This window comes from Dendrobates tinctorius, unplaced genomic scaffold, assembly GCF_039654945.1.
Source record: "Dendrobates tinctorius isolate UK_male_01 unplaced genomic scaffold, ASM3965494v1 ptg000120l, whole genome shotgun sequence".
In the NCBI taxonomy this organism is placed as follows: domain Eukaryota; kingdom Metazoa; phylum Chordata; class Amphibia; order Anura; family Dendrobatidae; genus Dendrobates; species Dendrobates tinctorius.
In genome coordinates, this window is record NW_027361788.1 from 10,882,142 (window position 1) to 10,895,843 (window position 13,702).

Here is a 13,702-nt window from a genome sequence, read left to right on the forward strand (position 1 = left end):
TATTCATGAGTACTGACATACAGTGAGTGTAAAAAGTCTACACACCTCATATCAAAACCTTTTCCACCTTTTAATATAACCCATAATCTATACAAATCCTTTGTGAAACAAACTGGAATCATTTTGTGGGGGAAAGTAAAAATAGAAAAATTAATGTTGCATAAGTGTAATACTTGGGGATGTGGTTGTGTTTAGAATAAGGCCATGTGCACACGATGCAGATTTCCAGCGGATCCGCAGCTGATTTTACCACGCAGAAACGCTGCATATCCGCATTGTGATGTACAGTAGCATGTTAATCAATAGGAAAAAAAACCCTGCTGTGCAGACGCTGCGGATTTTTCCGCACTGTTTTCTTGTGGTTCAAAATATGCAGCATGTCACTTCTTTTGTGCGGTTTTCCACCTGCTCCATTCTCCAAATCCGCAGGGGAAATCCGCAATAAAACCGCAAGAAAAAAGGAGGAAATCCGCAGGAAAAATGCAGGTCATTTGACCTGCGGATTTCTTCAATTTGCGTGGAAAAATCCGCAGGGCAAAAAAGTACGTGTGCACTTAGCCTGAGCCAATCACATGTAAACACATAGTAATAATAGTCAGTGCACAGTTGCCGTAATTTACATTCATTCCAATTAACCCCATATAAAGTTTCGCTGTTCTGGGAGGATTTCGTGACATTTTCTTAGATACATTTTACAGAAAAAAGTATTGTTCTTAAACACCTTACAACACAGCAAAGGGATCTCATTGAGGAAAGTTATCAGTCATGAGAAGGGTACAATAAAATTTCCAAGGCATTAGCTTTACCATGGAGCAATGTGAAGATTGTCAACAAGAAATGGCTTAAATGTAGCACAACAGGGACTTTACCTAGAACTGCACATCCCTCAAAAATTGATGAAAAGGCAAGAAGAAATTGGACAGGGAGACTGACGAGAGGTCAATATAAACTTTAAAGGAGCTGCAAGAATTTCTGGCAAGTACTGGTTGTGTAGCGAGTTTGACAATAATCTCCTTCATATGTCCGGCCTGTGGAGTAAGGTTGCAAGATGGAAGACTTTTCTTACAAAGAAAACATCCAAGCCTGGCTATGTTTTAACAAAACCTACATCAAATCTGTCAAAAGGTATGAGTGTCACAAAACCAACACTTCACATCACAAAAAGAAAAGCATACCCACAGTGAGGCATGATGGAGGCAGCATTATGCTTAGGGCCTGTTTTTCGGCATCCGGAGCTGGGGATTTTGTCAAGGTGGAGGGAATTATGAACAGTTCCAAATATCAGTCAATTTTGCAACAAAATTCTTTAGGCCTTCGTAAAAAGCTGAAGATAAATTTCACTTTTTTAGACTGACATTGACCCTAATAATACCTCCAAATCAACAAAACAATGGCATCTCCAGAAGAACATCAAAGTTTTGGAATAGCCCAGCCGAACCCTGACCCCTGAAAGTCTATGGGTGACCTGAAGAGGACACTGTACACAGATTTCCTTGCAATCTGACTCCACTACAAGGAAGAGTGGGTGAAGATTACGAATCCTAGATGTGCCATGCTGATTGACTCCTGCCAAAAAAAGACTGAACGCTGTCATAAAATTCAAAGTGTACTTCAACAAACTATTAATATATGGGTGTGCATATTTATGCAGCTATTTTAGTTTTGTTCTTTAATTTTCTTCTTTCACCTGAAAAGATTTCAGTTTATTTTTCAATGGATGTGTACAAAGTATGACATTAAAGGGGAAAAAATTCTGAAATAATTCTTCTTAGGTTTTTTTTTCATGGCCAAAATTTGGCGTTTTATTAGGGGTGTGCAGACTTTTTATATCTATTGTAAATTTTTGGACATACAATGATGTTTATTGTGATTTCTGCCCATCCATTTTTTAGGCAATCCTTCCCCATACCTCCACCAACATTCTCCATGAATGATCATATCTCAGTATTTATGTATTAATAAGACCGTTTGGCAGCTAATAATACCCTGAAATGGATGCATTTTTTTAAGCCCATCTATGAATGTATTAAAGTTGAAATTGTTCCCAAACCCTGCTCCTTTCCCAACGACCAATGTCCCATCCGTCACAGAGTCTAACAAGCTATGGACAGGCGAGAGTAAAGGGTGGGAGCAAGTTTTTAATAAAAGTGGCGACAGATAAGGCGGTGAAGGACACGGGAGAGCAATCTCAAGGCCGTATTCCCAGGGAGAGATAAGAGAGCCTGGAAGAGATCAGATCCTCATAAAGAGAGCGCAAGATGGAGAGGGGGACATGAACCTCATTCTGCTGCCAACGTCTGCGAGCAGTTTGGCTGCGCTCCAGAGTCTATTGTTCAACCCAGGCTGAGGGCAGCCGGCTCCAGATGTTCCAGCTGCACGCGTTCAGATTGTGCCAGCTGACGACACACTGTGGTACCCAGCTCCTCTGGACGCCCATCTCTGACCGCTGAGATAGAATTAAATGATGATGATCTCTCTCTCTCTCGCCCAAGTTGGGAGTCAGAACTCTGCATATAAATCTCCATCCCATCGCTGCGTGAGAAGTCTTTATCCATCATCACTCATAATGAACAAGTCGTTAGCTCCTGCAAATGGTCCGCCGGGCCGGGCTGCCTTTCCCCCCCCCCCCCCCTTGTTTTTTTTTCTTCTCCTTTTGCCTGTTCGGTCTTGTCTTTTGTGCACCTTTTTTAAAGACAGCCTTTATCTGTTGTATCTGTGAATTATCTCTCTCTGCTGCTGCTCGCAGGAAAGTGAGACCAGGTCAATTAATCACCGCCCAGGAACCCGCTTGCCTCGTTCTTGAGTCTTTTCTCAAGGTCGAGGCGAGTTCCAGCTACTTCAGAGGCCAGCTGCATAAATGCAAGGCCAGTCTTGCTGCTGGTGTCCACTTATCGCTAATGCAAAGAGTGGGAGGCTGCATGATCGTCACATACAGTGTATGCTGCAGATTGTGGCCGCTTTCATTGATTTCGAAGATACCATAGGACTAACTGTGTCTTCCAACACAAATAAAATGCCTGTCTCGCCCTAAGAGTAATGGTCTCTGGACAGCCCTATTTTTAGGCACAAGGCAGTCCTTTTTTTTTTTTTTTTTTTTTTTTTTTTTTTTGACACGAGGCAGTCTTTTTTTCTCAGACGCGAGGCAGTCCTTTTTCTTAGGTGCGAGACAGTCCTTTTTCTTAGGCGTGAGGCAATATTTTTTCTCAGGCACGAGGCAGTCCTTTTTCTTGGGCACGGGGCAGTCTTTTTTCTCAGGTTCAGGGCAGTCCTTTTTCTTAAGCACGAGGCAGTCCTTTTTCTTGGGCGCGAGGCAGTCCTTTTTCTTGGGCGCGAGGCAGTCCTTTTTAAAACAATCGGGTCACAATGAGCTCCCTCACCTGTGCAAAAAAAGAAACTAAATATCCTTCTTTATAAAAAGACTTCCAAAATTATTTCTACTGAAGTGCATTTGCTTTGCCCTACATATATGTGACAATTGCCTGTTAATTTTTTCCGCTTGTAGTTGAATTTTTTTTCTTCCTGTTGGGCTGCAGTATAAAGCATGACGAAGGAACTAGTCACAAGCCTCAAAATAAAATTTACAATGGCATGTCATAACTAACATGTAGATTGGCTTCTCAGTTCAGAAGTTTTTATCTTTGGGATTTGGATCTTGGGATGGAAATGAGTTGGTCCATACACCTCTCTGCTCAGGGTCCAGGGATCATCTCAATGCTTAGATTTAGCAGATGCCAAACTTCCTCCGATCAAAGCCACTGAACATTGTCTGAAGCTTATCAAAAGTTATGTGAAAAGTTTAGTTATCCCTCAGAAAACCCGGTCAGTCACAAGGTAGATTGAAGCTGTATCTGCAACGCAATGTCTGCCCAGGTCTGTGGGAAAACAAAAAGCAAAAACCACAAATATCCTGAACTAAAAAGTAAAAAATATACTGCAAATAATGCATAAAGGTAGTAATAATAATAAGGGTATTTAGTAAACATAATTTTGATCAAAATAATGTACAAGCCATCCCGCCACGTCACGGCAACCCTTGTGGGACAGTCCCTACTCTAGTATTTAAAACCTTTTCACTTGCCAAGTGACGTGAATGTGAATAAGGATCCAGCGGCTGAACCACTAGTAACAGCTTAGGCCAGACTGGATGGCTTTCCCAGCTCAGAAAAAGGGCGGTCACACCCAAATATGCACTGAATGCACAATGAAATGAATAAAAAACAAATCTGAACTGAGAAAAGTAAGTTAATGTGTATGCACAATGTGGTGCACAATTCAGGTCTGTGGGAGCAGAGCCTCTATGATATCCATAGGCCCTATAGGGGAAATAGTTAGGGGCTGCTTTTAGTAGCCATTTTATTGCCAGCCTACTGGTTTTCCAGTATTTTTGTAACATAATAGTCTGGATAGTCTGGGGCACTTTCTTCTTGCCATCAAAAATGCCAGAACCCTGCTGAAAACCTGACGGACCTCATTATAAATGTCAGGATTTGTTGCAAAACTGATCCGGCATAGCTGTCATCGTCTGTTCTACCCGGAAGCCATGACACTGGTGTGAACAGAGCCTGATTGTATAACTTCCTCTTTGACATTGAAATTTGCCAAAAATGCAATTTATTTTTTTTTTCTTTACCGCATTTTACATTTGATTATTCGATCTGCCTTTTGCACCAGTTTGTTCCTGATTTGTGCCCTTGTGATACTGTGCAAACACTTGTTCACATCATCGCAGTCCGCCCGGCATTCGTCATCATGTGTATTCCTTGGCATGTCGCCTCCGTGCATGGTCACGATGCCAGACAGAATCATTCTTTTATTTATTTTTTTTTACTAGTTTCTTAAATAAAAGCTCCATTTTATATTATTAGTTGGGATCTTAGGACACCTAGGAGTTGGCCTTCATGCGTCATACACAGCACTGATGGCCGCCATTGAATTAGATGAAGTGGGGATTTGCCTGGCTTTCTGCATCAGTGAAGAGTAATGGTGGACTTGGAAGTAGCAAAGGTGACAGACTATTCAGATTTCCATTCCACGGCTTTTAAGGCTTCTAAATAAAGTAGTTCGTGTTCTTATGCCCTTTAAGGGCATATTGACATGATAGAAGGGGGTACTTTCTTTGGGGCTCCCTTATGTAGGAGCCAAAACAGTGATCCACTCCATAGGAATGGCTCCAGGTCGGGCAGACTTGAGCCGTTGCTTGTATCAAAAGGGTAGATATTTATCTTACTGGATGCCATGTAATAGTACATTTCTTTGCAGGTATATGCCTGACTTAAAGGGCTTGTTCACTTTTGGAGAAGATCCTTTTTGCAATTGGGTTTCATTAGAAAATTTGCACGGTTTCTAGACTTTGTTTTCGTGCATGTTCCACTTTGATGTGGTTCTATATCATTTTAGAGCAGGTCAGAATAAGGCCTCATTCAGATGTCTGTTTCTTTGCGCACAAGTATCTATAATCTATATATATCGTATATACAGTTGTTCTCAAAAGTTTACATACCCTGGCAGAATTTTTGCTTTCTTGGCCTTTTTTCAGAGAATATGAATGATAACACCAAGACTTTTTCTCCACTCATGGTTAGTGGTTGGGTGAAGCCACTTATTGTCAAACTACTTTGTTTTCTCTTTTTAAATCATAATGACAACCCAAAACATCCAAATCACCCTGATCAAAAGTTTACTTGCCTCATTTCTTAATACCGTGTATTGTCCCCTCTAACATCAATGACAGCTTGAAGTCTTTTGTGGTAGTTGTGAATGAGGTTCTTTATTTTCTCATATGGTAAAGCTGCCCACTCGTCTTGGCAAAAAGCCTCCAGTTCCTGTAAATTCCTGGGCTGTCTAGCATGAACTACGCGCTTGAGATCTCCCCAGAGTGCCTCAATGATGCTGAGGTCAGGAAACTGAGATGGCCACTACAGAACATTCACTTTATTCTGCTGTAGCCAATGACAGGTCAACTTGGCCTTGTGTTTGGATCGTTGTCATGTTGGAACGTCCAAGTATGTCCCAAGCGCAGCATCAAGTAAAAAAGGGGAGAAGCCAGCGCTGCATGTGGTCAGAACGCAATACATAAAGTGCATATTCACATATTAATTTCTAACTGTATTTCAAAATGAGACATTTAGCAAAAAATTGATCAATCATTTGAGCTGCCACGCCCAGGCAATCTCATATGGGGCAGTCCTACTCTACGTTTTTTATATTCGCTGTGACATTGCAACCTCCTAAATGTATTAAAATCAAGACCATACTATATGCACACTATACCTGAAGCGTTTCTGAATCACTCCCATGGAGCCAGAAAAGGTGAGTGCAGATAAAGGCCAACCAGGTCCAGACAAACATTTCAGGTTTAACCTCCACACTCTCCTGACCAGCAATCACAGATGAAGGGTGACACAGGCCCAGACACATGTGCACAATTAAATAAAGCCCTGGGGCAGGACTGGGCTGCTGTGTGTGCACAGCAGCCTAGATCAATCATAATGAATACAGAAAAAACGGCAAACATAACCCAGCGCGCACGGCAACCGTGGTGGTCAGCCACAAACCAACATCAAGTAAAAAAGGGGAGAAGCCAGCGCTGCTTGTGGTCAGAGCGCAGTACATAGTGCATATGCACATATTAATTTCTAACTGTATTTCAAAATGAGACATTTAGCAAAAAATTGATCAATCATTTGAGCTACCCCGCCACGCCAAGGCAATCTCATATGGGGCAGTCCTACTCTACGTTTTTTATATTCGCTGTGCCATTGCGGCCTCCTAAATGTATTAAAAGCAAGACTGTTGTGATTTCACTTTCTGGCCTACCTCTGGTTGCTAGTGAAGGTAGTGGAGCTGGTTGTATTGACAGAGGGGTTGCGAGTTCTCTTTCCGGGCTCCCTCTTGTGGTTACAGGAGGTAATGGAGCTGATCTAATTAGCAGAGGCCTGCCACCTGATAATGAGGAGGACGATTGTACATCTGGAGTTTTTGACTGGATTTAAGACAGCCGACTCCCTTTATCCCTGATGGTGATTTTTTCCTGCCTCCTGAGGTCTTAGTTTCCAGCTCAGACCCTGCATGCTCAAGCTAAGTGTTCTTTTGCTATTGTTCACATTTGATTTGGTTTTGTGTATTCAGTTTTGTGTGGTCAGCTGTTATAAATGAGTCACCGGAGGAGGAGAAAACAAAAATGCAAGCTAAGTCCAGAAAACCGGAGAGGTTGGTAGCTACCGGATTGCAGACCCCTGATCCTATACACCACAACTAACAGTAGCCGTGGGGGGTTCCTATGGTGCCCTAGACCCCTCGTCACAGCCGGAGAACTTCATAAGCCTAAAGAAAGAAAGGGGAAATCTAAACTGCCCCAGAGCAGACCCCAAAGCAATAGACAGCCCCCAACATGTATTGTCGGTGAAAAACAGATGAAAACACAAACACAGACAGAAAGACAGGCTGAGCAAACCATGGGGTCCAACTAACTAGATAGGACAGGACAGAAAAGATGCTGGCTGCAATCCGCAAAAAACTCTACAAAAATGTCCCAAACGTCTGATAGGAAAAAAGGCCCTGAAGTCGCTAGACTTCAAAATCACTATATCAGCACTCAGGTATATTCTGAAAACAGAGCAAAGAGATCAACTGATCAGAGACAAAAATGGAATTCAGCCAGTCCCAACCAGGACTGGCTGAATACAAACACTAAGGAAACCAGACAAAATCTCATGGAATAATAGCAGGGCAAAAACTTAGCTTTTAGTGGACAGGAACTAAAACTGGATGACAGAGCTCAGAGCAGAAAGGATCACCAGCAAACCCTGCAGGGCGTCGGCTGCCTTATATCCACTCAGAAATTCCAGATGTCCAATCACACTCCGCCTATTCAGATAACAGGTTCTTCCCATCCCAGTCAATTTCACTACCTCTCTTCACCAGCAGAGGGAGTTCATCAGACATCAAAGGTGAAGGGGAAAATGAACTCACAACAGTCAGCCAGCCCCGGCTGGGGCTGTGCTGAATTTCCATTTTTATGTTACTTGCTTGTGCCAGTTTGTTTTTGTCCCTTATTAGATTGGCCTCTTTTTGCTCTGCTTTCAGAGTATGCCAGAGTGCTGATATCGTGGGCGAAGTTGAGTGACTTCAGTATTTTTCTATCAAATGTGTTGGACATTTTTTGCAGGGTTTTTTGCGTGATTGCAGACAGTCTTTCCTTTCCTGTCTAGTTAGTGTGGGCCCCATCGTTTGCTCAGCCTATTTTCCTACCTGCGTTTGTGTTTTCATCTTGTCTCACCGACAGTATATGTTTGGGGGCTATCTATTCCTTTGGGGGTCTGCTCTGGGGCAGTTTAGATTTCCCCTTTCTTGCTTTAGGCTTATTTAGTTCTCCGGCTGTGTCGAGGCGTCTAGAATCATCGTAGGTACGCTCCACGGCTACTGCTAGTTGTGTGGATAGGATCAGGGGTCCGCAATCCGCTTAGTTACCAACCTCTCTGGTTTTCTGTGGCTTAGCTTGGTCTTGCTTTCCTCCTCGGTGACCCAATCATAACAGCAAGACCATACTAAATGCACACTATACCTGAAGCGTTTCTGAATCACTCCCATGGATCCAGAAAAGGTGAGCGCAGATAAGGGCCAACCAGGTTCAGACAGACATTTCAGGTTTAACCTCATGACCAGCAATCACAGATGAAAGGTGACACAGGCCCAGACACAGGTGCACAATTAAATAAAGCCTAGGGGCAGGGCTGGGCTGCTGTGTGTGCACAGCAGCCTAGATCAATCATAATGAATACAGAAAAAACGGCAAACATAACCCAGTGCGCTCGGCAACCGTGGTGGTCAGCCACAAACCAACATCAAGTAAAAAAGAGAAGCCAGCGCTGCTTGTGGTCAGAACGCAATACATAAAGTGCATATGCACATAATTTCTAACTGTATTTCAAAATGAGACATTTAGCAAAAAATTGATCAATCATTTGAGCTCCCCCGCCATGCCAAGGCAATCTCATATGGGGCAGTCCTACTCTGTTTTTTATATTCGCTGTGCCATTGCAGCCTCTTAAATGTATTAAAAGCAAGACCATATTAAATGCACACTATACCTGAAGACTTTCTGAATCACTCCCATGGAGCCAGAAAAGGTGAGCGCAGATAAAGGCCAGCCAGGTCCAGACAGACATTTCAGGTTTAACCTCCACACTCTCCTGACCAGCAATCACAGGTGAAGGGTGACACAGGCCCAGACACTGTTGCACAATTAAATAGAGCCCTGGGGCAGGGCTGGGCTGCTGTGTGTGCACAGCAGCCTAGGTCAATCATAATGAATACAGAAAAAACGGCGAACATAACCCAGCGCGCTCGGCAACCGTGGTGGTCAGCCACAAACCAACAACAAGTAAAAAAGGGGGAAAAGCCAGCGCTGCTTGTGGTCAGAACGCAATTCATAAAGTGCATATGCACATATTATTTTCTAACTGTATTTCAAAATGAGACATTTAGCAAAAATGTCCCTCTCTAGGCTATTAATATCTGCCCTCACTCACTGGCTTTCCCTCTCTGACAGAGAAATTACCGCGGGAGCCCACGCAATTCTTTTCAACGAATTAACCTTTTAATTTAACACCTACGTGTCCCAAATTTTACACACATACCCTAATCTAATTATTAGTCAGACATATAAAAAACTAAATGAAACGGTTTACTGTATGCAAACCATTATATATATATATATATATATATATATATATATATATATATATATATATATATATATATATATATATATACATACACACACATACAGTTGTGGCCAAATGTATTGACACCCCTGCAATTTTGTCAGATAATACTCAGTTTCTTCCTGGAAATGATTGCAATCACAAATTCTTTGGTATTATTATCTTCATTTAATTTGTCTTAAATGAAAAAACACAAAAGAGAATGAAGCAAAAAGCAAAACATTGATCATTTCACACAAAACTCCAAAAATGGGCCAGACAAAAGTATTGGGACCCTCAGCCTAATACTTGGTTGCACAACCTTTAGCCAAAATAACTGCGACCAACCGCTTCCGGTAACCATCAATGAGTTTCATACAATGCTCTGCTGGAATTTTAGACCATTCTTCTTTGGCAAACTGCTCCAGGTCCCTGATATTAGAAGGGTGCCTTCTCCAAACTGCCATTTTTAGATCTCTCCACAGGTGTTCTATGGGATTCAGGTCTGGTCTCATTGCTGGCCACCTTAGAAGTCTCCAGTGCTTTCTCTCAAACCATTTTCTAGTGCTTTTTGAAGTGTGTTTTGGGTCATTGTCCTGCTGGAAGACCCATGACCTCTGAGGGAGACCCAGGTTTCTCTCACTGGGCCCTACATTATGCTGCAAAATTTGTTGGTAGTCTTCAGACTTCATAATGCCATGCACACGATCAAGCAGTCCAGTGCCAAAGGCAGCAAAGCAACCCCAAAACATCAGGGAACCTCCGCCATGTTTGACTGTAGGGGCCGTGTTTTTTTTCTTTGAATGCCTCTTTTTTTTCTCCTGTAAACTCTATGTTGATTCCTTTGCCCTAAAAGCTCTACTTTTGTCTCATCTGACCAGAGAACATTCTTCCAAAATGTTTTAGGCTTTTTCAGGTAAGTTTTGGCAAACTCCAGCCTGGCTTTTTTATGTCTTGGGGTAAGAAGTGGGGTCTTCCTGGGTCTCCTACCATACAGTCCCTTTTCATTCAGATGCCGACGGATAGTACGGGTTGACACTGTTGCACACTCGGACTGCAGGGCAGCTTGAACTTGTTTGGATGTTAGTCAAGGTTCTTTATCTAACATCCGCACTTTCTTGCGTTGAAATCTCTTGTCAATTTTTCTTTTCCGTCCACATCTAGGGAGGTTAGCCACAGTGCTATGGGCTTTAAACTTCTTGATGACACTGCGCACGGTAGACACAGAAACATTCAGGTCTTTGGAGATGGACTTGCAGCCTTGAGATTGCTCATGCTTCCTCACAATTTAGTCACCGGAAATGGTCTTCCAACAGTCTTGAAGGAGTTCCCAGAGATGCTTAGCACTTGTTGGCCCTTTTTCCTTCACTCTGCGGTCCAGCTTACCCCAAACCATCTCGATTAGGTTCAGGTCTGGTGACTGGAGGCCAGGTGATCTGGCGTAGCACCCCATCACTCTCCTTCTTGGTCAAATAGCCCTTACACAGCCTGGAGGTGTGTTTGGGGTCATTGTCCTGTTGAAAAAGAAATGATGGTCCAACTAAACGCAAACCGGATGGAATAGCATGCCGCTGCAAGATGCTGTGGTAGCCATGCTGGTTCAGTATGCCTTCAATTTTGAGTAAATCCCCAACAGTGTCACCAGCAAAGCACCCCCACACCACCTCCTCCATGCTTCACGGTGGGAACCAGGCATGTAGAGTCCATGCGTTCACCTTTTCTGCGTCGCACAAAGACACGATGGTTGGAACCAAAGATCTCAAATTTGGACTAATCAGACCAAAGCACAGATTTCCACTGGTCTAATGTCCATTCCTTGTGTTCTTTAGCCCAAACAAGTCTCTTCTGCTTGTTGCCTGTCCTTAGCAGTGGTTTCCTAGCAGCTATTTTACTATGAAGGCCTGCTGCACAATGTCTCCTCTTAACAGTTGTTGTGAAGTGAAAACCATTTCCGGTGACTACCTCTTGAAGCTCATCAAGAGAATGCCAAGAGTGTAGAAAGCAGTAATCAAAGCAAAAGGTGGCTACTTTGAAGAACCTAGAATATAAGACATATTTTCAGTTGTTTCACACTTTTTTGTTAATTATATAATTCCACATGTGTTAATTCATAGTATTGATGCCTCCAGAGTGAATCTACTGTACAATTTTCATAGTCATGAAAATAAAGAAAACTCTTTGAATGAGGTGTGTCCAAACTTTTGGTCTGTACTGTATATATATGTGTCTCAATGACATGCTGTGTGTGTGTGTGTGTGTGTGTGTGTATGTGTATATATATATATATATATATATATATATATGTGTGTGTATATATATATATAATGTGTATTCTATGTGTCTATATCTATTCTTTTGTTTCCTTATTAAGCATGTCAGTGTGACAGTTTGATTTTACTGTATCTCAAAATGATTTGTCGGCTTTTGTTAAAGGACAGCGGTGCGTATTTCTAGCACATGTCTGGTCTGTGTGTAATCTGCATTTTTCTCGCCCCCATAGACTTGCATTGGCGTATTTTTGGAGGAATACGCTGACAATTGCTGCATGCTGCGATTTTCTCAGCCCGTAAAATACAGCCGAGAAATATACGGCTGATGGGAGCTGCCCCATAGATTAACATTGGTCCGAGTGCAATGCGTTGTTTTTGCGCCTCTCACTCGTCCGTATTTCTCTCTAGTGTGACTCCAGCCTTATAATGCAACTTCCTCTCAAAGTCAACTCTGAGTGATACCTAGTGTGATCTCTTTCTCTCTCTGATCTGTTTGTCTTTATAGCATTTCCCCTTTTGAGGCGCTGCAGGAAAATGTGACATTTTCTGCTCTGTTCAGCTCTTTTATTAGAAGACCATAACAAAAAACGGATCTATAGACTCGGACAGCCCCGTTTACCAGCTGCTTTGAGCTCCTATATTGCAAATTTTGTTTTCTCTATGGCAGTTTACTGTTCGTACCTTACCAAAAAGACTCTTCCTAGAATGCAAATGCTTAGATCAACGTCTCTTCCCCCATTGATCCAGCCAAAGAGTCCTGAAAGATTTCAGGTTTGAGGCTTGCAAAGTACTTAATGCAGCTCACTTTTGCAATACTTGTTGTAAATCAGGATCGATCCTGGATAAATAATGCAACGTTTACCAAGAGTTTTCTTGTAGAGTATGGTCAAATTTTCATCTTGCAATATTAAGTGCTCCCACGGTGCCGAACACCATATGGATCCTCGATCTTATGGATCTTCGAGGCCGCCCCTTTCTTGATGGCTCTGGGAATACTTAATCCTTTTAAGTACAAACTGCTCTTCGAGTTTAATTGTTAAACATTGTCCCTTGCCAACATTTCTCCGGGGTGAGCGGAATTTTCCACAGGTCACGTTGAGTTATTAAGACGCAGCCGTTGAACGCCTAATACCTTTTCAGCATAAATGAAAACATCTGTTTAGGAGCCGTGTCACAGCTGTCAGACTTTGCATCTTAAATTGTCTAAAAGTGACACAAAATAGCCAAAAAATTGTCTGCACCGTTGAGTAAGCGTATTATCTCAGCGAGGCAGGAAATGGGAGAGTCGGCAATACCAGAGATCAGATGGCCTGCGTCTGGAGCGCAAATGCTTCTGGATTAATACAATTTAGCTTTAACTCTTTCACAGCTTCAGTTCTGCAGTAATGTTTCATGTATAGAGTAAAAAAAGAATTAGTAATAGCACTGGGGATGTCATATCTATTTTAAAAATGGCAATAGTCAAGGGAATTAGTAGGAGAAACACATATTGGTAACTACTGAACCAATCTTGACCCTTTTTGCCTTATTGGTATTTATTTTTTCGGCACTCACGGACTTATGGCACCGTTTCCATATACATGTTAGTGAAAAGTCAGCCGAACACACTTATTTTGGAAGAACTGGTTGACCATCTAATATATATGGAGGGCTATTGACGCTACCCCTACATGATAGTGGAAGTTCACTCCCCATTCCTTTAGTTCTCCTCGGAGATAATCTGCTAGA

The 13,702-nt window shown here is 42.4% G+C and overlaps 1 protein-coding gene across 4 annotated transcripts in view; it reads left to right on the forward strand.

Moving 5' to 3' along the window:
• The window catches only part of MAPKAP1 (MAPK associated protein 1), a 262,045-nt gene that overhangs the window by 143,228 nt on the left and 105,115 nt on the right, over window positions 1-13,702 (forward strand). The window lies entirely within an intron of this gene.